Source organism: Mirounga leonina, unplaced genomic scaffold, assembly GCF_011800145.1.
Source record: "Mirounga leonina isolate KUSES-001 unplaced genomic scaffold, KU_Mleo_1.0 Mir_101664, whole genome shotgun sequence".
Classification (NCBI taxonomy): domain Eukaryota; kingdom Metazoa; phylum Chordata; class Mammalia; order Carnivora; family Phocidae; genus Mirounga; species Mirounga leonina.
Genome location: NW_023270175.1, coordinates 3,590,217 through 3,611,398, shown reverse-complemented (window position 1 = coordinate 3,611,398; position 21,182 = coordinate 3,590,217). Strand labels below are relative to the sequence as shown.

Genomic DNA, 21,182 nt, shown 5'->3' with positions numbered 1-21,182 from the left:
GCAGGTCTGTACAGCAAGTCTTAAGCCAGAAAAAAACAGCCATCTTACTTTCCGTCTGAGGTAAATCTCTCTGAACTGCCCCTTTTTTTCTGCATCTATAAACAACATGTGAAAGCAGGGAGGGAGTGGCGGTATGGCCCCCTGTTTCAACAGACTTGCCCTAAGCTCCTCAATGTGAAACCAAAGAATAATTTTACACTAAGGTGGTTTTCTGAAAGGCCAGACTTGAACTGGATTACCCAATAAATAGCCAAAACAGATGCACCAACAAAGTTGCCCCCAAAATTAGAATAAAAAGTTTCTGGGAAAAAAATGATACTGAATTTTCTTTAAAAAGAATCAAAGTAGTCACCATGGAGGAAAAAAAAAAAACACAACAAAACTTTCTTGAACTTCATCATACTTATTTTATAGTTTAGTGATACTTTTCTTTTAAATTTTAAATTGTGTATGGGGGTGTGTATGATCATCTTTTTGGCATTCCACTTAAAGCCTATAAAGGTCTTTATCCGACTTCTGGATGGATTTTTTAAGAATAAAAAGCCAATGTGTCACACAAAGATTGAATCAATGTCTTCTTTAAAAGAAATATCTTCACATGATTAAACGATCATAACAAACTCATAGACTCTTCAAAGCCAGACTATATTTCCCAGCCTCTCTTGCATTTAGGTGTAGCCATGTGACTGAGTACTGGCCAGTGAAATGTGAACAGGAGTAATGCATATGACTTCTTAGCCTGACCCATAAAAACCTCCTATACACACTGTTCCCTTCTCTCTTTTCCCTTCCTCCAGCTGGATGGAAAGAATGCAAAGGACCTAGAGGAAACAGAGCCATGAAATGGAAGGATCTTGGGTCCCTATATGATGGCATAAGTGGAAAGCTACTCAACCAGGAACACCCCCAGCAGATTATGAGTTGAATGAGAAACATTTATTATATTATAAACTACTGGGAATTGAGGGTTAATCTGTTATAGCAGTGGTACTTTAAATAATACCAACACCCCTAGCAGTCTGTCCCTGATTTGCTCCTACACTTGCTTCATATAGCTCCTCAACATTAATAATATCTATACTGTTCTCTGTCATACCACACTTATTTTCACCTCCCTGAACTTTACATATGCTGTTGCTTCTTCTTTGAATTTACTCATTCTTTCTCCAACTCCACAAATTATACTTATTTTTTTAAAGATTTTATTTTTTTTTTTATTTTGAGAGAGAGAGAGTTTGTGCACAAACACGGAGGGGGCAGAGGGGCAGAGAGGCAGGGAGAGTGAGAGAGAATCCAAAGCAGACTCCATGCTGAGTGTGGGCTAAAACCAAGAGTCGGAGGCCCAACCAACTGAGCCACCCAGGCACCCCCACAAATTATACTTATTTTTCATAGCCAAACTTAAATCCTAACTTTTTCATAACTACTCCAATCGTTCCACACAACTGGGATTTCGCCTTTGCTACTCCCCTAAATCACTTAACCGTTCATTTGAGCACTACTGCCCACATTATTACAAGCATTTCATAGGCATTATCTCATTTAATCCTAACATTCCTATGAGGTACATACTATAATTAGCCACATCTTAAGACTGAATCTTGGAGTGGTTAAGTAACTTGCGTAAGGTCACAGAGCTAGTAAGTGAAAATTGGTATTTCTCTGCAGTAATAAAAATAACAGTAGCAACAACTAACCTTAAGGAATAACTATATGCTTGGACTGTACATTAAAGACATTATCTTATTACCTGAAATGGAAGTATCATTGCTATTATTGCACACTCATCTTAGAGATGAGAAATTGAGGCTCGGCGACATTATGACATCTCAAGTAAGTGACACATCTTGGTTCAAGGCGACGTCTGACTGACTCTGGAGCCCATATTCTTCACCATTACATTAAACTAATAAGTAGGGGAAAGAGAAACAAGAATACTGTGGGTAGAAGTGATGGCATGTAAGGAAGGACAAAGGCAAACCCAACATCATACCCAAGAGTGATACCAGTAAGATGGCAGACTAGGAAGCTATGGGTCCACATTTCCCCACAGAAACATTTGAAAAACAACTAGAGGCTGGCTAAAATAATGTTATAGGAGCTCTGGAAAAGAGTCAAAGGTCTACAGCAACCAAGTGAACACCCAATTAAAAAAAAAAAAAGCCACATTCAAAGCAATAGGAAATTTTGTGGCATTTTTTTTTAGAAAGAGAGAGAGAGAGCAGTGGGGGAGGGGCAGAGGGAGAAGGAGAGAGAGAATCTTAAGCAGGCTCCATGCCCAGCACGGAGCCCCAATACAGGGCTCAAATTCACCACCCTGAGATCATGACGTGAGCCAAAATGAAGGGTCAGATGAGCTTAACTGACTGAGCCACCCAGGCACCCCTATGTCATTTTTATTTACCCTTGCCCCTACTTCATCCTTAGTGCAGTATGGCAAGGTCTGAAGGAAGTGCTGGCCCAGTTCCTCATTTTCTTTCTTGAACTAGAGGGAACAGAGCACACATTATTTGCAACATCCTGCCCTATCTGAGGGATACCTGAGTGAGGACTCTCTTTTTCACCTAACTCAGATCTCAGACTGGAAAAAATCATGGAAATACACAGTGGACATGGCTCATGAAAACTGCAGGAGGACTACAGGCCTTCCAACACCTGGGATAAGAGAATATGGGTGGAAGAATACAATAGAATATCTAGGGTCATGAGAAGAAGCTGGGGTGAGACTCTTTGAGAAATTAAGATGTTTAAAGGCATCCATGTAAACGGCGGAATTGTAGAAAAAACACACAAACTAGGCCGGGCAAGACACATGCTCACAGAAGACCACAGAAGACCTTAAGTGTTCACGCTGGGTGGATCCAAAGATTCACAATGTGTCCTTCTAATTACTGAAGGTCTGCCTTAGTGCAGAGCCAATTCACAAAGACTGGGAGAGGTATGTGTTTATTCAAATGCTCAATTTTCAACAGAAAAATCACAAGGCATGTAAAAAAACAGGAAAACATGTCCCAATAAAAGGAAGAAAATAACATGGCAGAAACCATTCCTGAAGAAACACAGGCATTGGATATACCAGACAAAGATTTTTAAACAACTGTCTTAAATATGCTCAAAGAGTTAAAGGAAAACACAAACAAAGAAATAAAGGAAATCAGTAAAACAATATATGAAGAAAATAAGAAAAACAACAGATAGAAATTATTCAAAGGACATGAACTGAAATCTGAGGCTGAAAAGTACAATAACTGAATTGAAAAATTCACTGGGGGGATTCAATAGTAGACTCAAACAGAAAAACAAGAATCAGTGAACTTGAAGCCTGAATATTTAAAATTATCAAGTCTGAGAAGAACGAAAAAAGAATGAAGAAAAGTGATAGAGCCTAAGGTCTTAGAAGACATGATCAAGGTGACCAACATATGTGTTATGGAAGTCTAAGAAGAAGAAGACAGAGAGAAAGGGGCATGAGATTATTGAAACAAATGATAGCCAAGAACTTCCCAAATTTGGGCAAAGACATGGATATACAGATGCAAGAAGGTCAATGAATTCCAAGTAGGCTAAACCCAAAGAGAGTCATACTAAGACACATTATAACAAATTGTCAAAGGCCAAAGACAGAATCTTGAAAGTAGCAAGAGAAAAGTGGCTGGTCCCATACAAGATATCCTCAATCAGACTATTATTGGACTGTGAGCAGAAAACTTGGAGTGAAATGACATGGTATATTTAAAGTGTTGAAAGAAAAATAACATATCAACTGAGAATTTCATGCTCAACAAAACTGCTCCTTAAGAATGAAGGAGAAATTAAGACATTTCCAGATAAACAAAATTTGAGAGAGTTCACTGCCACTAGACTTATCCTACAAAAAATGCTAAAAGGAGTTCTTCAAATTGAAACAAAAGAACACTAAACAGTAATTCAAAATCATATGAAAATATGAAGATCTTTGATAAATGACTATTACACAGACAAAAATCAGTATTTTTATAATTTTGGTTCATAACTCCACTTTTTATTTTCCATAGGATTTAAAAGACAAATACATTAAAAATAACAAATTTGTGTTAATGGGTAGGTACACATGTATAAAGATGTAATTTTTTGGCATATTTTTTGAGAACTTATTGTCATGTTTTCACCATCAAAACTTAGGATCTTGGTCTTTCCTTCTTGCCTTTGTAAGAGGCTAAAAGAGAGACACTGGCTATTTTGACAACCTTAAAACGAACTCCAAGAATGTCACTGACAGCATGACGTTTGTGACCAAATCCAGCAACCAGAACCTCATCATTTTCCTCCATAAAATTCAAACAGCCATCATTGGGTACAAAGGCTGTGACTTTTTTGCCATTCTTGATCATATGGACCCTGACACACGACCTGATGGCAGAATTTGGCTATTTGGCTTCAATCCCCCCTTTTTCGAGCACAATTCCCTTTGCATGGGAAGCACCTCTAAAAGGGTTGGCCTTCAGGGCTGTGCCCAAATGGGTGTTCTTCTACTGTTTATCATGCCACTTCTGATCTCTTTGGTGGCTATGGAACCTCCTGGCAGTACAAAGACTGCAACACCTGCCCATCTTGCCAGTGCCACCAGCCTGAGCAAAAGCGCTAAAAATGTAATCTTTGATGTCATTAACATAAAGTAGAGTGACAGAGCTGTAATATGACCCAGTTTTTGTATGTAATTGAAGTTAAGTTGGTAACAATTTAAAATAAATTCCTATAGAACCCTCTTACACTGTTGGTGGCAGTGCAAGCTGGTGTAGCCACTCTGGAAAACAGTATGGAGGTTCCTCAAGATGTTAAAAATAGAGCTACCCTACGACCAAGCAATTGCACTACTAGGTATTTACCCAAAGATACAGATGTAGTGAAAAGAAGGGCCATATGCACCCCAATGTTCACAGCAGCAATGTCCGCAATAGCCAAACTGTGGAAAGAGCCGAGATGCCCTTCAACAGATGAATGGATAAAGAAGATGTGGTCCATATATACAATGGAATATTACTCAGCCATCCGAAAGATGAATTCCCACCATTTGCATCAACATGGATGGAACTGGAGGGGATTATGCTAAGTGAAATAAGTCAAGCAAAGAAAGATGGTTATCATATGGTTTCACTCATATGTGGAACATAAGGAACAGCGTGGACCATAGGGGAAGGGAGGGAAATCTGAAGGGGGAGAAGTCAGAAAGGGAGACAAACCATGAGAGACTCAGGACTCTGGGAACCAAACTGAGGGCTACAGAAGAGAAGGGGGTGGGGGTATGGGGTAGCCGGGTGATGGGTATTAAGGAGGGCACATGTGGTGATGAGCACTGGGTGTTATATTCAACTAATGAATCATTGAACACTATATCAAAAACTATTGATGTACTATATGCTAGCTAATTGAACATAATAAATAAAATAAAAAATAAAATAAAATAAATTCCTATAACTTGAGGGTGTTATATGTAAAATCCCTGTGGTAACCACAAAGAATATATCTACAGCATATAAACCAAAGAAAATGAGAAGGGAATCAAAATGTGCCATTACAAACAGACCCAACCAAATACAAAAGCGGACAGTCATGAAAGGAATGAGGAACGAAAAAAGATATAAGACCTATAGAAAACAAGTAACGGGCACCTGGGGGGCTCAGTCGGTGAAGCGTCTGCCTTCAGCTCAGGTCATGATCTCAGGGTCCTGGGATCGAGCCCCGGTCGGGCTCTCTGCTCAGCAGGGAGTCTGCTTCTGCCTCTGCCCTTCCCCCCTGCTCATGCTCTGTCTCTCTATCTCTCTCAAATAAATAAATAAAATCTTTAAAAGAAAAATAACAAAATGGCAAAAGTAAGGTTCATTATCAGTAATTACTTCAAACAGTTAGAATGGTAAAATTTATGCTATGTATATTCTGCCACAAGGAAAAAAAATTACATCCAGGTGAGGAGGACTAGCTGAGCTGAAGTGGTCAGGACAGGAATTAATAGGAATCAAAGTTTATAAAATAGCACAAGTGATAAATGGAACACAAGATCACATTGGTGCAGGTCTTCGGAGAATTGGGGAGGAATCTGGATTTTTTATTGTAGGCAAATAGGAATCACCTAGACATTCTTAAGCAGGGGAATACCTTGACAGAATCAGTGTTTCATGAAAACTTTTCTGAATGAGTTCTGAATATGGAGATAGTGTACAGAGGCCTCGTGAGGAGTGCTATAGTGATGGTCGTTGAAGTCATGAAAGCCAATGAATCCCCGAGTCAGTAAAGACAGAGGAAGAAAGATTAGAATCAAGTTATCTTCTGCTTCTGAAAGAAACCAAGCATGCTCCCACTTCAGGGCCTTTATACTTGCTGTTATTTCAGTCTAAAATTCCCTTCTTCTGCCCCCAAATAGCTACGTGGTTCACTCCACCATTTTAGCTTGGGTGTCTGAACAAACATCACCCTATAAATGAAGACCTCCCTGAGCACCCCACCTAACATATCATTTGTCCTGCCTCCATAATTTTCTAGCACCATTATTTTTGTTTAAATGGCCCAGGGAACAGACTGTTCCCAGTGAGTAAGCTCTGAGTCAGGTCAAATAAAGACAAGCCTAGCAAGTGGAGATTTCCAGGAAGGTGTTAGGCAAGCCAAGTAAGGATATTTGCAACTTTCTGAAACTAGGGCTTTATGACGGAGCTCAAAACCCACTTCACCTCCTCCAGTGGCTGCCAGGTTACTGGTTCTTAAAACTACCATAGCTGTGAAGCTGCTAGTTTGTAAGGCTCCCACTGAGCTGAGGAGAGGAATTGGGAACAGAGCAAGTTAAAATATCACGAAGCTCATTGTTCTTATTGAGATTTAGCCATTTTTCTTGAATAAATAGTTCTTGGGTAGCTGAATGATTTGGGTCAATTTTCAGAGTTCTGAAAAAGCTCATTTTGACAATGTTTCCTTGAGTTCTTGTTCATTTTATGGAGGAGCAGATTTTTTGAAGTCCTTAGTCTGACCATCTGGAAATACTTCCTTATAACTCTGTTTTAATCCTAAACTGTTTGTTGTTCTAAACTAGGTCTAAGTACCACCAAGCTCAGGATACATATATACTACTCACAGCCACATATATGACATTAAGAACTGTGTATGTGCATGCCACCCATAGAATTTTCACTCCATTCTATCAACAGCCAAGTAGATTGTGCTAAAAGATGGAGATACTTGAAAATTCCGCTGCCTTTCTCCCCGTGAATACCTCGAGCATCCCATGCAGGTGAATAGCTACCCAAACCATGGAAACCAGTCCTTGTTAATGCGCCTCGGGGCTTCGAGAAATCATGATTGGTTTAATGAAAACAGACAGTGGACGAAAGAGAGCCACGAGCTGCTGCTAGGAAAAGACGTTTAATCTAATAAAATTCCTCTGTTTCTATTTATGTTTATTTTTCATAGCTGCGATGTTTGACATGACTCTGTAGAACATGGTTTCAAGCAATGTAAACATGTAACTACTCTTCCCACTGTAGTATAATTGTGTCCAATGCCTGCTTAATTTAATGCGTTTTTTTTGTTGTTGTTGTTGTTGTTGTTGTTTTTGCTCCTGGCTCGAGTAGAATGCTTATTTTAATTCACTTTGGGAAACCCTTTTGGATAGCATTGTGCCTTCAGAGATACTTGGCAAATAAAAATAAAAATAAAAAAATTACTATAACTATAACTATAACTTTATATATATATATAGCTTTCTTCTAAGATACATAGAGGTAGCTGGTCAGAGGAAAGACCTTCTTTACCAATGTCAATGTAGAGAAAGGAAGATTGGGATGTGAAGACCCTCATGCTCTTCCTGTGTTCCCATAAGCTCCTACCTTGAGGAAGAAAGAAGCCAGCCAGTTAGGAGGGAAATGATATAAATGGGGTGAGAAGCATTCTTTGAGCTCTTAGGAAATATTTCCCCTCGTACTGGTTTTGAACTCTTAGCCTCCTGGGTTTTAAGCCTCTATTTGCTCACTTCCAGTGCTGTGGAATGTCACTATCTCCTGAGATAAAATTGTCTCCTTTTGAATGATACTGAACATTAATAAATTCTTGGTTTTTATATTGAGTTGAATCCAGTTTCCATTTAATCCTCTGCCACATACACATACACATGGGCATTTATGCACAGTAGCTCTGATTTACCCTTTAGAGAAATAAAGAAGGTATCTGAGCCTTCTTCCCCTAGCAACAGTTAGGTTCACTCAGATCTTTCTTCTCCAAACAAAACATTCCTCGTCCTCTCACCATACCTTTCAGACCCAGTTTTACTGTATTGCAAGTTCCAGTGTGTTGGTGAATATTGAACAACCAGCTCTTTGGAGGAGAGAGGATTGGGGAGACTGACTTGTAGCATTTGCCAAGCTCTGTGGCATAAATACACCCATCATAGTCAATTTTAAGCTACCATTATGTTGGTATTAAATGCAGAGATGCATATAATCACTGCTAATGAACTGGTGCAAGTCACAGCCTGCAGACCCCTAGTCTTGGCGCTTTGTCCCTGCTCAGGTTTTTGGAGTCAGTTCTACAGAAAGCATTTGATCTGCCTTGGACCAAACCCTAACCCAGGGAAGAGTGGATCATGGCAGCCTTATATACATGTCCTACCTTTATGGACTAAAGCAGGCTTTCTGTATTCTCCATGCTCTCCATGAATGTATAGAAATCTATCAGCCCCCTTGCCAGATCAGAAAATAGTCCATTGGAAAGCTTTGTTGTTAGACCGGCAATGAAATGGCATGTTCTTTTGTAGCCAGAAAGATTTAATATGACTGTCTGGGCCCACATTACCTATATGTCATAGCCAAACTGCCACAGTAAATTCTGGTTGAATCTATAACAGGAATCAGGTTCAGGGTATATATAATTCATTTTTGCTAAAGACAGTTAATTTCATATACGCCCTATTCCTTAGTCCCCATTCTTTAGAAAACAACTCTCAGTTTTACATTACCTAGGCCAAGAACTCCAAGCTCCAGCTTGCTGATGCCAGTAACACAGACATGGGTCACACTTGTCTCTGGTAACTGACGGGTCTATTTGGTCAGGCATGCAATTGACTTGGCTCTCTTCCATGGAAGTCTGGAGAGGTCACCCTTGAAGATGCACTTGGCAGCTTGTGTTCATCTTCCAATGACTTTTAGGTGCCTTACTGAAAATAAAACAAATGGCATTTTACAATTAGATACACATCCAAGCACTCAGAAAAGAATGGATCTACCAAAACAGAGGCTAGGTGAGAACACCTGCCCCTGCTTTACCTTCCATTTCAGCTCCTTGAGAGGATGTGTTAAGCTCTTCTCGTCTGGCCTCAGGTCCCAGGGATTCTGGGCATTGATTCTCTTTTGACTTTTTCTTGTCCTGCTGAAAGACAAACTGGTAGAAAGAGGTAAGAAGAGACTGTGCTCAGCCAAGCAAGATTTTCACCGTTAGAATGTAGTGATACCAAAAAAATCATTTAGTTGAGCCAGTGGTTCTTAATCTTGTTATGCATTGGAAGTATCTGGGAAGCTTAAAAAAATGATGCCTAAATATCATTTCCCAAGTTTCTGGTTGGTCTGAAGTGTGACCCGAACATTAGGATCTTAAAAGATCTACAGGTGAATGTATTATGCCATCAAGGTTGAGAATTACTGATTTAGACAATTTCTTATTGTATGTGTTTTCCTGTTGCTGCTGTAACAAATTACCACCAACTTAGTGATTTAAAATAGCACAAATCTATGATCTTACAGTTTTGGAAGTCAGAAGTCCAAATTGGTCTCACTGGGCTAAAATCAAGAGATAGGCAGGACTACATTCCTTCTGGGAGCTCCACAGGTAACCTACTTCCTTGCCTTTTCCAGCTTCTAGAGGTTTCCTGTGTTTCTCAATTTTTGGCTCCCCTCTTTCGTCTTTCAAAGCCAGCAAACATAGGGCCAAGTCCTTTTCATGCTGCATTACTCGGGTTCTCTCTCATGCCTCCCTCGTCCTCTTACAAATACTCTTGTGACTATATTGGCACACCTGGATAATCCATAATAATCTCCTCATCTCAAGGTCAGCTAATTAATGACCTTAATTCCATCTGCAAAATTTCATTCTCCTTTGCCATATAACCTAACATATTTACAGTTTCCAGTGTGTAGAATGCAGACATCTTAGGGGAGCCATTTATGTGCCTACCAGAATTGGGTCTCTCCTGGATCACCTACAATTCTGCATGGAAGGGGGGAGTGGTTAGATGAAGGAAAAGAAATATATACCAAAAGAAAAAGGCCCATATCAGTTTTGTTCATCTTTAGAGCATTTGAATAGACTCATAGTCACACATTCATGTATAGGTGTTCATTTAAATCTATATGTAGTCAATAAACACTTCAGACAGAGCCTAATATAACTTAGTCACTCAATAAATGTTCAATGAATGCATGAGCAAATAATGTTTGCAAATGTACATTCTCCTCAAGTTTTTCACACTTCCCTGTCCTGAATTATCTGTGCCCCAGTAAAAAAGATCACTACTGCCTTATCAAGCTCAAATCTTCTCTGTGACACAGTTTGAGTAAAGAGAGAAATTTAGAGGATAAAGTGTCCAGAATAGGGGTAGAATCTCCAGTAGCAAGGCCAAGTAAAGGCAACAGATACAGCAAGAATAGTGGCTAATGCCTTTTGGGCCTCATCAGAGGAAACTGCATTCAGGGATATATGATCTCCTTCTCCTGATGTCAGAAGTGAAGATAGTACTGGATGTTCTGTGCTGTCTTGAAAGTGTAATAGATCAATAAGCCAAATTCTATACAACAAAATTTCTGAAAATCAGTAACACGAAGCAGTTATTTCTGTGGATTAAGCCATCCCCATTTGGCTCTACTCAAGAGCTGCAGCTCTAAGCCCTTGCAATTCCATTTTTACCTGGGTCGGTTTTCATCTCACATCGATCTTTCTAGCACAAAGAATTGGACTTCCCCACATGGTTCGTATGTTCATGCTCTTTGGATCATGAGAATGTGGCCACTTTGTTTGGGGTCTACAGACCCTGATACCAATTCAAATGCCAAGGAATGACCTTTGCCCCTGTCAGGGTTCCTAATTATGTGCTCATTTCAGGAGTTGGGGTTGAAGCAATGTCTTCAAAAGCCTACTACAGTGCTAAGGGGGAAAATGGCAGACACCACATGCTTTTTTGGACTGTACTTCTTTGTGCCTACCTGAGAGACAACATCCAGAACTCTCAGAGAAAACTTTGCAAGGATTAGGCACCAAAGTCAGAAAAAACATGGGTTATTCCTTTGTGACAATGATGACTCACTTTGCCATTCTGAGATTCAACTCTATGGCCTCCATAACAGGCTTTTGCTGGGTACCACAGTATCTGCTGGTTGCTGTCACTTCTTCCAGACACAGCTCCTACTTCTACTGGGACTGACACTTGGAGTCCTCAAGGCACCAAAGCTGCATGGAGTTCTATGGCAAAGTAGAAGAAAGGATTCTTCCATTTTATTCACACTTAATAAAGGGATATTGAATTAGCAACACAACCAAATGACAGATATCACAGTGTTCCTCCAAGTCAGTCGTCCTTTCCCATACTAGGGCTCTGTAATTGGACCAAGACTGTAGGCCTAGCTCCCTCTCCAGTAGGGATGAATTCTCTCCTAGGAAATTTCTAAGTCCCTCATGCAAGTAGACTTACATGCAAGGAGACATCTGAATTCTAGTCATGGGCATAGTTTAAACTCAGAATGGGACCTCTTGGTGTAGAAGGTTGGTCTTTGGGCCCCTCCCAAGTATTAGCTAAGAGGTGAACAGTCTTCTCTCCAGAGGGAAAATAAAAGCTTGAGTCAAGGCCACAGTGGGAGTTGATATCTTGACCTTGGTGACACTCGGGTCCCCACCTAGTAAAGCTTACACCTTTGTCTTCAGCCATCGCCAGGAGTTTCTCACAAATTCAAGCATTCTTAGCAAAGATCATGTATTTCAATTATTTCAAGGCAGCCAGGACATTTCCTAATCAGGGATTCTGGAAAGAAGTACTTGAATTGGGGTGAGTAAAATAAAGGAAGGAGATTTACAGTTGACACTTGAACAAGACAGAGTTTGAACTGCGTGGGTCCACTTACATGCTGATTTTTTCCATAAATACAGTACTGTATTCTTTTCTGTAGCTTACTTTATTGTGAGAATATGGTATATGAATCATATAACATACAAAATACTTGTTAATCAACTGTCTGTGTTATTGGTAAGACTTCTGACCAACAATAAGTGATTAGTAGTTAAGTTTTTGAGGAGTCAGAAGTTATATGCAGATTTTTTACTGTTAGGGGTCAACTTGACAGTTGCTCAAGGGTCAACCGTATATCAGAGAACATGGATACACGGAAATGTAAATATTTCTTTTGGCTCCATCCACAGTTGGATTCAGAGTCTCAAAGCACTTCTGAAGAGAGAAGGAATTGGTGGCAGGTCAAAGAACTGGTTTTAGAGTTTCGAACAGCCAATTAATAATGTTTCAATTAACCAGTTATTCGCATTGAGTTATTTGCTTTTAAAATACTTGAATAAATGAAACTACCATTTGTGCAACCTGTTGGAGTGTATGTGAAAATGAAAGGCAAATTAATTTCCTACTAGGTAGGACAAATTAGTGGATTCAGAGTGGTAGACTCTAACATGGAAATACCAGGAAAGGATCAGCTGGAAGGCGAGGATGTGGATCAAAAGTGCAAAAGTAAACTGAACATTATTATCATCATTTCAGAATTCCTGAGTACTTCTACCTTGCAATGTGTGATTAGAGGTCATGAGATAGATCAGCTGAGTTCTTTTTTTAAGAACATAATTCTCTCATCAAAAGAAGGCATGATAATTTAGAGGACAAATTGTAGATTTAGACAGACTTGGCTTCAAATCCCCTTTCCTACCACTTAATAGCTGTGTGACCTTGCAACATTTCTGAGCTTGTGTGATAGAAAAGAATAGTGGTCCACTAATACTTGCATTCTCTCTTCCTGAAAGTACCACTGTTACAGGGAGAGGGCAGCCCAGTGAGGGACTATAGTTTCCTGTCCCCCTTGCATCTAGATGAGGCCGTGTGACTAGTGTTCACCAATGAAATGGAATCTCAGGCTGCGGAGTATAGCCAAGGCACAATATGGAAGGACTCAGGGTTCCCGAAACACCCCGTGGCTGAAAGCTAGCCACTAAGAACACCCACACTGGTCTATTACATGAGTGAGAAATAAACTTCTATTGTGTTAAGCCTCTGACATTTTCTGGTTCATTTGCTGCTGTGGTTATAATCTCCTTACACAGATTTGGACCCCCCCCCACTTCTAAAATGATACTACCTGTGTGTGCCTGCCACCGGATTTATTATCTAAGAGGTCATCAGAGAAAGCTATGCCAGAAGAATGGTGGCAGCAGGAGGACTTTGGTATGATGTTGAGGGCGAGTAGACAGGCAGGTGTTAGTAGATAGGCAGGGCCAGTAGACAGGCGGGTGTTGATGGTAAAAAATAAATGCGTGAGCTGCTTAGGGGAAAGAGCAGATCAGCAAGCAGACTAACAGGGTGATCTCTGCATCCAAACCTAAGCTCTAACTGTGTCCTTGGACAAATCCTTTCACCTCTCCGCACTTCCATTTTATCATTGTAATTATTATCATTATTATGAATTTACGTGAAAAAGAAAATGGAGATGCCAAGAAGACAGCATATTCAACAGAAAGAAGACAAGGCTCAGAGCCAAATGGTCCAATCACATCCAGACTCTGTCTCTGGGCAGTTTTTTCATCAAAAGTGGATCATTTAGCAACCCTGTGTCTCAGTTTCCACGTCTCTAAATTGGGAATGGGACCTACCCCACTGCTACAGGGTTGTTAGCAATATTTGAGAGAAACAATTTTGTAAGAAAAAGTTCTTTAAAGCACAGTTATTTTCAAGGTTGAGCCAGCCAGTAGTCAGACTGTTTTTTTTTTTCTTCCAAGATTTTATTTATTTATTTGAGACAGAGAGAATGAGAGAGAGCATGAGAGGGAGGAGGGTCAGAGGGAGAAGCAGACTCCCCGCCGAGCAGGGAGCCCGATGCGGGACTCGATCCCGGGACTCCAGGATCATGACCTGAGCCGAAGGCAGTCGCTTAACCGACTGAGCCACTCAGGCGCCCCAGACTGTTTTTAATGTACATATAAAAGCAACACTGGAGTTCTTCCACATGCAAGTGCTGAAGACTACCCACTTAGCCCAGCAATGTTTGCTACTGCAATAAACACTTTCAGAACCTCTCTTGAAAGGATAATAAAGATAGTATCATTGCTTTCTATTTCTCTCTCTCTCTCTCTCTCTCTGTCTCTCTTGCCAGACTTGGTATTACCCAGTTTGAGCACACATCTCATTAGACATGACTTTCAGTGATTTCTGACCTTTTGCAAAATCAAATCTACTTTCAAAGAAAGAAGAGTTGCTGCTGCTGAAAATATTTATATCCCTGCAACTATGGCAGTTCTATAGGAGGTGTCCATATGAAAGGACTCTCACAATGGTTTTTCCCTGAGTAATACCAACCACCCTGGTAAGTAGGGTTCATACTAGTCCCAATTTAGAGATGTGCACACTGAGTCCCAGAGAAGCTAAGTGACAAGGCCTGTTCACATGTATGATAAGTGGCGGAAACTGGACACAACTGAAACCATCTTGTTTGGAAATAAGTGTGTGTCTTCCCAAATGCCTGGCTCGAGAGAAGAGACAGTCTTTTGGTTGTATATTACACTTGTTTAAAAGTCATTTGCCAGTGACTGCATAGCCCCAGTTGAGAACACAGTGAGTGAACTAAGAGAATGATACATTGAGGACGGCGAAAAGTAGATGGAGATAGAATCAATAAAACTTGCTACATAATTGGTTATTGGAGCTTGAGGATAAAAAAAAGAGAAGGCGTTTAGGATGATCCCAGATTAGAGAATATCTTCTGCTTTATCAATCTAGTAGCCCCCTCCATGCTTCTGGGAATTGTCTCTCTGGCTAACCCAACTTTATGTCCCAGGTGGAGCTGCTGTGCCTTCACGTGATCCACCCCCTTGCACCACATAAGAATGCCTCTGGTGGACGTTTGGACCAACTTCATCAACAAGGCCTCTTTCATTTTTTGTGCTTTGCTCCAAGAGAACTCAATCAACCACTTCCCAAGTAGCTGTAAGTTGCAATGTGGTAGAGGAGTGCTGTCCAATAGAAATATAATGTGAGCCAAGTATGTAATTTTAAGTGTTCTAATTACCACATTAAGAAAGGAAATGGGTGGAATTAATTTTAATGTGTTTTATTTCACACAATACATGTACTATGTTATCATTTCCACATGCAATTTTTTACAATTAATGAGATGCTTCGATTCTTTTTTTCTCATACTCAGTCTTCAAAATCTAGTGTGTGTTGTATACTTAACAGCCATCGCATCTCAATTCGGACTAGCCACATTTCAAGTGCTCAGTAGCCACATGTGATGGGTGGCTGCCATATTGGACAGAGTCGCTCTAGAGGTTCCAATTACCCACCACGTGGAGAAAGCCAGCCTATAGAGAGAAAAGAAGTACGTCAGTGTGCAGAGAGATGCAGAGCTAAGAATCAGAGAGAAAAACCAAGAACACTGGTGGCATTCAAGTCCCTGATTCTAGAAGTTCTTGAGGATTAGCTGTACCCTCCCACCCAGGACCAGTCGTAGTCTGGAGGTGTTTTGAGATACCCCAGTTCCCTTTCACTAATATCCTACTTTGCTATTAGAAATACTCTTTTCTTTTTTTTTTTTTAAGATTTTATTTATTTATTTGACAGAGAGAAGCGAGAGAGGGAACACAAACAGGGGGAGTGGGAGAGGGGAAAGCAGGCTTCCCACTGAGCAGGGAGCTCAATGCGGGCCTCGATCCCAGGACCCTGGGATCATGACCCGAGCTGAAGGCAGACGCTTAATGACTGAGCCACCCAGATGCCCCTAAAAATACTATTTTCTTTATTGTCGTCATGATTAATAATAAATCAAGTCCATTTGCATGACTTTACCTTAAGGATGGCAATTTTCTCAACTTGTACACCCAGATCCCTGTTCTTAGCAGACATTACTAATTAATTGCTCATTTGCCCTGCAATAGCTGAAGGGGACACAGCCAGAAATACATGGTTTGACCAGTTATTGCAGCCACATATATTTTTTGCCTAGATGAGTGACTTGGGCTGCCACCTTGACATGCAGAATCTTAGCCACGGTGAAATGTGGCAAGTAATCAAAAGATTTAATGGGGAATTTCTGGGTGATTCTTTTTTAAAAAATGTTTATTTATTTATTTTAAAGAGGGGGGGCAGAGAGGCAGAAGGAGAGGGAGAAAGAGATTCCCAAGCAGACTCCACTGAGTGCAGAGACCGATGCAGGGCTCGATCTCATGACACTGAGATCATGACCAAAGCTGAAATCAAGAGGCAGATGCTTAACTGACTGAGCCACCCAGGTGCCCCTGGATGATTCTTTATAACAGATCCATTGCTTAAGTATTCTATTTTTTTGGTTGTAATAAATACAAGCCAAGGAAGGAGGAAACTGAAAATAGTAAGTGTTCTAATAAGAAATTCTGTCACTGAATCTGTAAATCAAATCTTTAGGAGAGGTTGCAAATGAATTTGAACATTTCCAACATGGTGCTGGTGGGGTCTTCAAGGAGGAAAAGATATTTGTGCAACTGTATCCAACTGGGACCAAAAGCAAATAGGTTTAATTAGAAATTATAATACACTATCTCTCTTTTGCAATCTGAAATTTGTTAATGGACAATGAAACGTGAAGGGGGCCAGATGCACTCTTCTCTCTGGTTTCTCTACAGATTTGCAGAAATTACCTTCCTTTTGTGAAAGGGCTATTTATGGGTGAGGAAAAGACTACATTTTTGAATTAAAGAATTCCGAGGCGACCACACCTCAGCCAGTGTCATTAGAATAATTATTGATACAATGCTGCCCTCTAGCAATGGCTCACACTGGGCTTCCACCCAGCAGTCCTCACCCCAGGCCGCTTAGACACCGTCCTACACCCAGAGCCTGTCCAAACAAAAAAGGAATTATCACCTCTAATAAGAATCAAACAATGATAAAGATGAGGCTACTGAGGCCCAGAATGGTTAAACGATTTGCCTAAGATCCTAAGATCACACATGCCACTGGCACAGCTGGAATTGGGATGGAGATTTTCATCTTGTTTCATCCTCTCTCTCTCTCTCTTTCTCTCTCTCTCTGGGTGATTGCGTTATGGAGAAACTCTGAGTGGTGTCTTAGCCCAATAGAAGACCACAGCAATGAATGATTTGTCTGGGCTATTTTTGGTTTCGGTCCAAGGAGGAAGAATCCACAGGAAAGAGGCCACATGGCTCTGCAAATTTTCTTTTGAGCTAGGGTTTCTGGGCCTCCAGAAAAACCTGAAATATAAGCCCACACTCACCTTTCTTCTGAGGCAATCTCTGTTGCAGAAAGCAGCAATAGAAATAAAGCTGTTATGGGCCTGGGTGGCGCCATGAGACTTTGCCCTTCTAAACCCTTCCCGTCTAATTCTGAGAAGGTTTGGGGAAAGAGCATAGTTGGAGGTGGGCTGGACAGCAAAGGAGCTGTAGCTTCTTGCAGAATACTCTCCCAAAGTGAAGCTTTCAACAATAATCATGGTAATGTGTTGCAAGATTGTTGAGTTTGTATCAAAAAGATATTAGAGGGAAACTCAACATTATTAGCCATCAGGGAAATGCAATTCAAAACCACAATGGGATATTCACTAGGATGGCTATAATCCAAAAGAGATAGTAACAAGTGTTGGCGAGGATGTGGAGAACTTGCATCCTTCATGTACTGCTGATGGGGATACAAAATGGTGCAATCACTTCAAAAAAACAGTTTGGCAGTTTCTCAAATGGTTAAACATAAAATTATCATATGCTCCAGCAATTTCACTCCATTACGTTTGCATGAGAAATGTTTACACAAAAACTTGTAGAAGAATGTTCATAGCAACAATATCCATAATAGCCAAAAAGTGGAAACAACCAAAATCTCCACCAAATGATGAAGGGATAAATAAAGCATAGTATATACGTACAATGGAATATTATTCAACTGGAAAAAGGAATGAACTACTGTTACATGCTATGACATTATTGAACCTTGAAAACATTATATTAAGCAAAAGAAGCCAGCCACAGAAGGCCACATGTAATATGATTCCATTTATCCGAGATGTCCAGAAGAGGTAAATCTTTAGAGACAGAAAGTAGATTAGTGGTTTCCAGGTGCTGGGGGAAGAGGGCCCAGGGAGTGAATGTGTAATTGGTAGAGTTTCTTTTTGGGGTTATGCGAATGTTCTAAAATTAGATTGTAGTGATGGTTACACAACTATGTGAATATGCTAAAAACAAAACAAAAAAACAAACAAAAAAACCCACCTTGCATTATACACTTTAAATGGGTGAAGTAGGGGTGCCTGAGTCTCGGTTGGGCAACCGACTCTTGATTTCGGCTCAGGTCATGATCTCAGGGTTGTGAGATAGAGCCCCACGTCGGGCTCTGTGCTGGGCATGGAGCCTGCTTAGGATTCTCTCTCTCCCTCTACCTCTGCCCCTCTCCACCCCCACCCCCTGCTCACACTCTTTCTTTCTCTCTCAAAAATTAAAATTAAAATTAAAAATACACGGGTGAAGTATATGGTATATCTCAGTAAATGTCTGACCAAAAAATTGTCAGATTTTTAAAAAAGATATTAGAGGGTATCGTGGGAAACTCACAGCCAGATTGTTCCATACCCGATTATACACCAGTGCTTAGACCAGTGAAATTTTCAGCAAAGGTTGTCAAGGGACGGGAGCTTTTTTCTTTTTTAAATCTTGCCAGCTTCCCCAAGCCTAGCCTGGCTCTAAGAGCAGCACCTTTTGTAGGAATGGTGAATTGACTCAGTCTTTGTTGGAAAATGTCTACATTTCATACTGACTCTTGAGTTGTAGGTGAGCAGTGTTGGAGGGTCAGACGTTCCCGGTTTTGCTCCTGAAGGACTGCGTGAGCTTTCCATTGTCAGCTAGGTTGTATCTCTTCCTACTCTATCACTTCTGCCCTGGAGGGCTCAAGAGTTTATTGGTCTGCCATTAAAATCCCTCTTTGGTTTTTTGCCCCTGGGGATTTCCCTTTCTTTTTTTTTTGAGGCTCAGCTGTGAATTCCCCACCCCGCACCCCCCCACACACAGATTTTAACCAGCATGTCTTTGCATTGGTAATGGGAGAAGCTACTCCAGATTATCTCTATCAAGTTGTTTAAACTGGAAGTGTCTGATGCCTTTTTAATGTGAGCATTCACCCCAGGGTTGGAACTAGGATAACCTTCCAAGGGGAGGGTGGTGTTGGAAGGCAGGGGTCCGGAGTATCCAAATGATCGATCATCTCTTTCTTCCTTACCCCTCCCCCGTTTCCTGAAAAAGAGGGGAAAGGAGCTGTTAAGAAAGAGGAGCCAGCTCTTGGTGCAGCCACAAAAATCCCTTCCACTTTTCGGGTCCTATACCCTTCTACAGATGCCTGGGCCCAGGATGAATTTTTTTTTTCTCAATGGGAAGATGCCCAGGGGAGAATCATAGCTTCCTTCCCAGCCCAGAGCTCAGAACAGAGGCTGCTCCACCCTGAGGCTGCAGCTAGCCCCTGGGCAGAATCTCCTGAGCCCTGGGGCACCACACAATTACTCCTTTTTCTTTGAATATTGCAGACTTTCCCCAGATACCCCGAGGAGGATTCACATCTGGACCTAAGACAGTGAAAAGGGAAAGCAGGGCCATTTTTGTTCAGGCCTAAACTTTATGAGCTTCGAATGTTGGCTGCTGTTGGGTGGCAGATTTGTTCTGGGGCACAGGGTAAATCTTCCCAGTGGCCATCTGGCTCGGAATAACAAAGCCATGTATATACATAGTGGATTAGGGGCTCTGGAGCCTGACCGCACATGTTCAAATCCCATCTCTGCTACTTTTTCGCTCTGGAGCCTTGAGCCAGTTACTTAACCTCTCTGTGCCAGAGATTCTCAGTCTGTAAAATAGGGTTAATGAGAGCACCCACATCTCACAGTTGTTTTGAAGAGGACATGGGCCAATGCAGGTAAAGAAGTTAGTCCAGAGCTTGGGCCCCTGGTCAATACTCAACAGATACTCATATTAAAAGGTGGCTTTTGCCAGTCTTCAGTCAAGAATTTTCTTTTAGATCTTCCTCCACAGTTTAAATAGAAACCCTGAAGAGATCAGATGCTGAAGATGTCCCAACCAGCCCTACCCTCCACTTCCCAACCTCCTCAGGGCCGAGCTTTAGCTTTACAAGTAACGAGATCTTACATTTGTATGTCCTGCATTTGATTTTTACAAACCCCTTCCGGGCTTTTATTCCATGATGCTGTGAGGTTAGTGGGATGGTGATGATTATTCCCATTTGAGAAACCAAGGTCCTGAGAGGTAGAGTGGCTTGCAGTACCTATTGTCCTATAAAGCCTCCATTAGATCACAAGGGGATCAAGCCGCCTGCCTCCCCCACCCTGCATGTGTTCAAGATGCACAGAGCTTTTGGACGAGGTGAGAAGGAAGGAAGCACATGACCCATAAGGGGAACACCAACAACAAAAATCCCTCTATAGCTTGGAGAGCTGGGGCAAGGGGAGAGGTGGTGTGTGGCCGGGGAGAGGTTGTCACAGGAAGCAGCTGAAGCCACCCTTCTCCCATGGGCCTCACTGGGATACAGGGTAAAAGCAATGCTTTGGTGTCCAGGTGACAAAGGGGCAGAGCATGGCACAGAAGGGGGAGGAGAATTACCACCACCACCTCCCATGGCCCATCCCCCACCCGTGACCCATCGGCCAAAGCTGCCTGAAGGGAGGGCAGCCCGATTCCATGCCCCACCCCAGCAGGGGCCTCTGGGTTCCCACAGCCAGAGGCACCCACCAGCAGCTGGGGCGGAGAGGCCATCCTCATGTGGCAACGTGGGCAGCTGAATGCCATGAGGCAGGGTGGGAACCGGAGAGCTCAGAACACGAGAACCCGCCAGGGTCTTCCACAGATCCCTGGAGGAAACCTTCAAGGACTTGAAGTCGTGTAACACACGAGTGGGGAAAGGGGCCAGTGCCATCTGAGTTTTTACTGCTTAT

The 21,182-nt window shown here is 41.5% G+C and overlaps 1 pseudogene; it reads right to left on the bottom strand.

Moving 5' to 3' along the window:
- Nucleotides 1-4,157: 4,157 nt before the first annotated feature.
- LOC118011322 lies at nt 4,158-4,589 on the bottom strand (annotated as a pseudogene).
- Nucleotides 4,590-21,182: the final 16,593 nt, after the last annotated feature.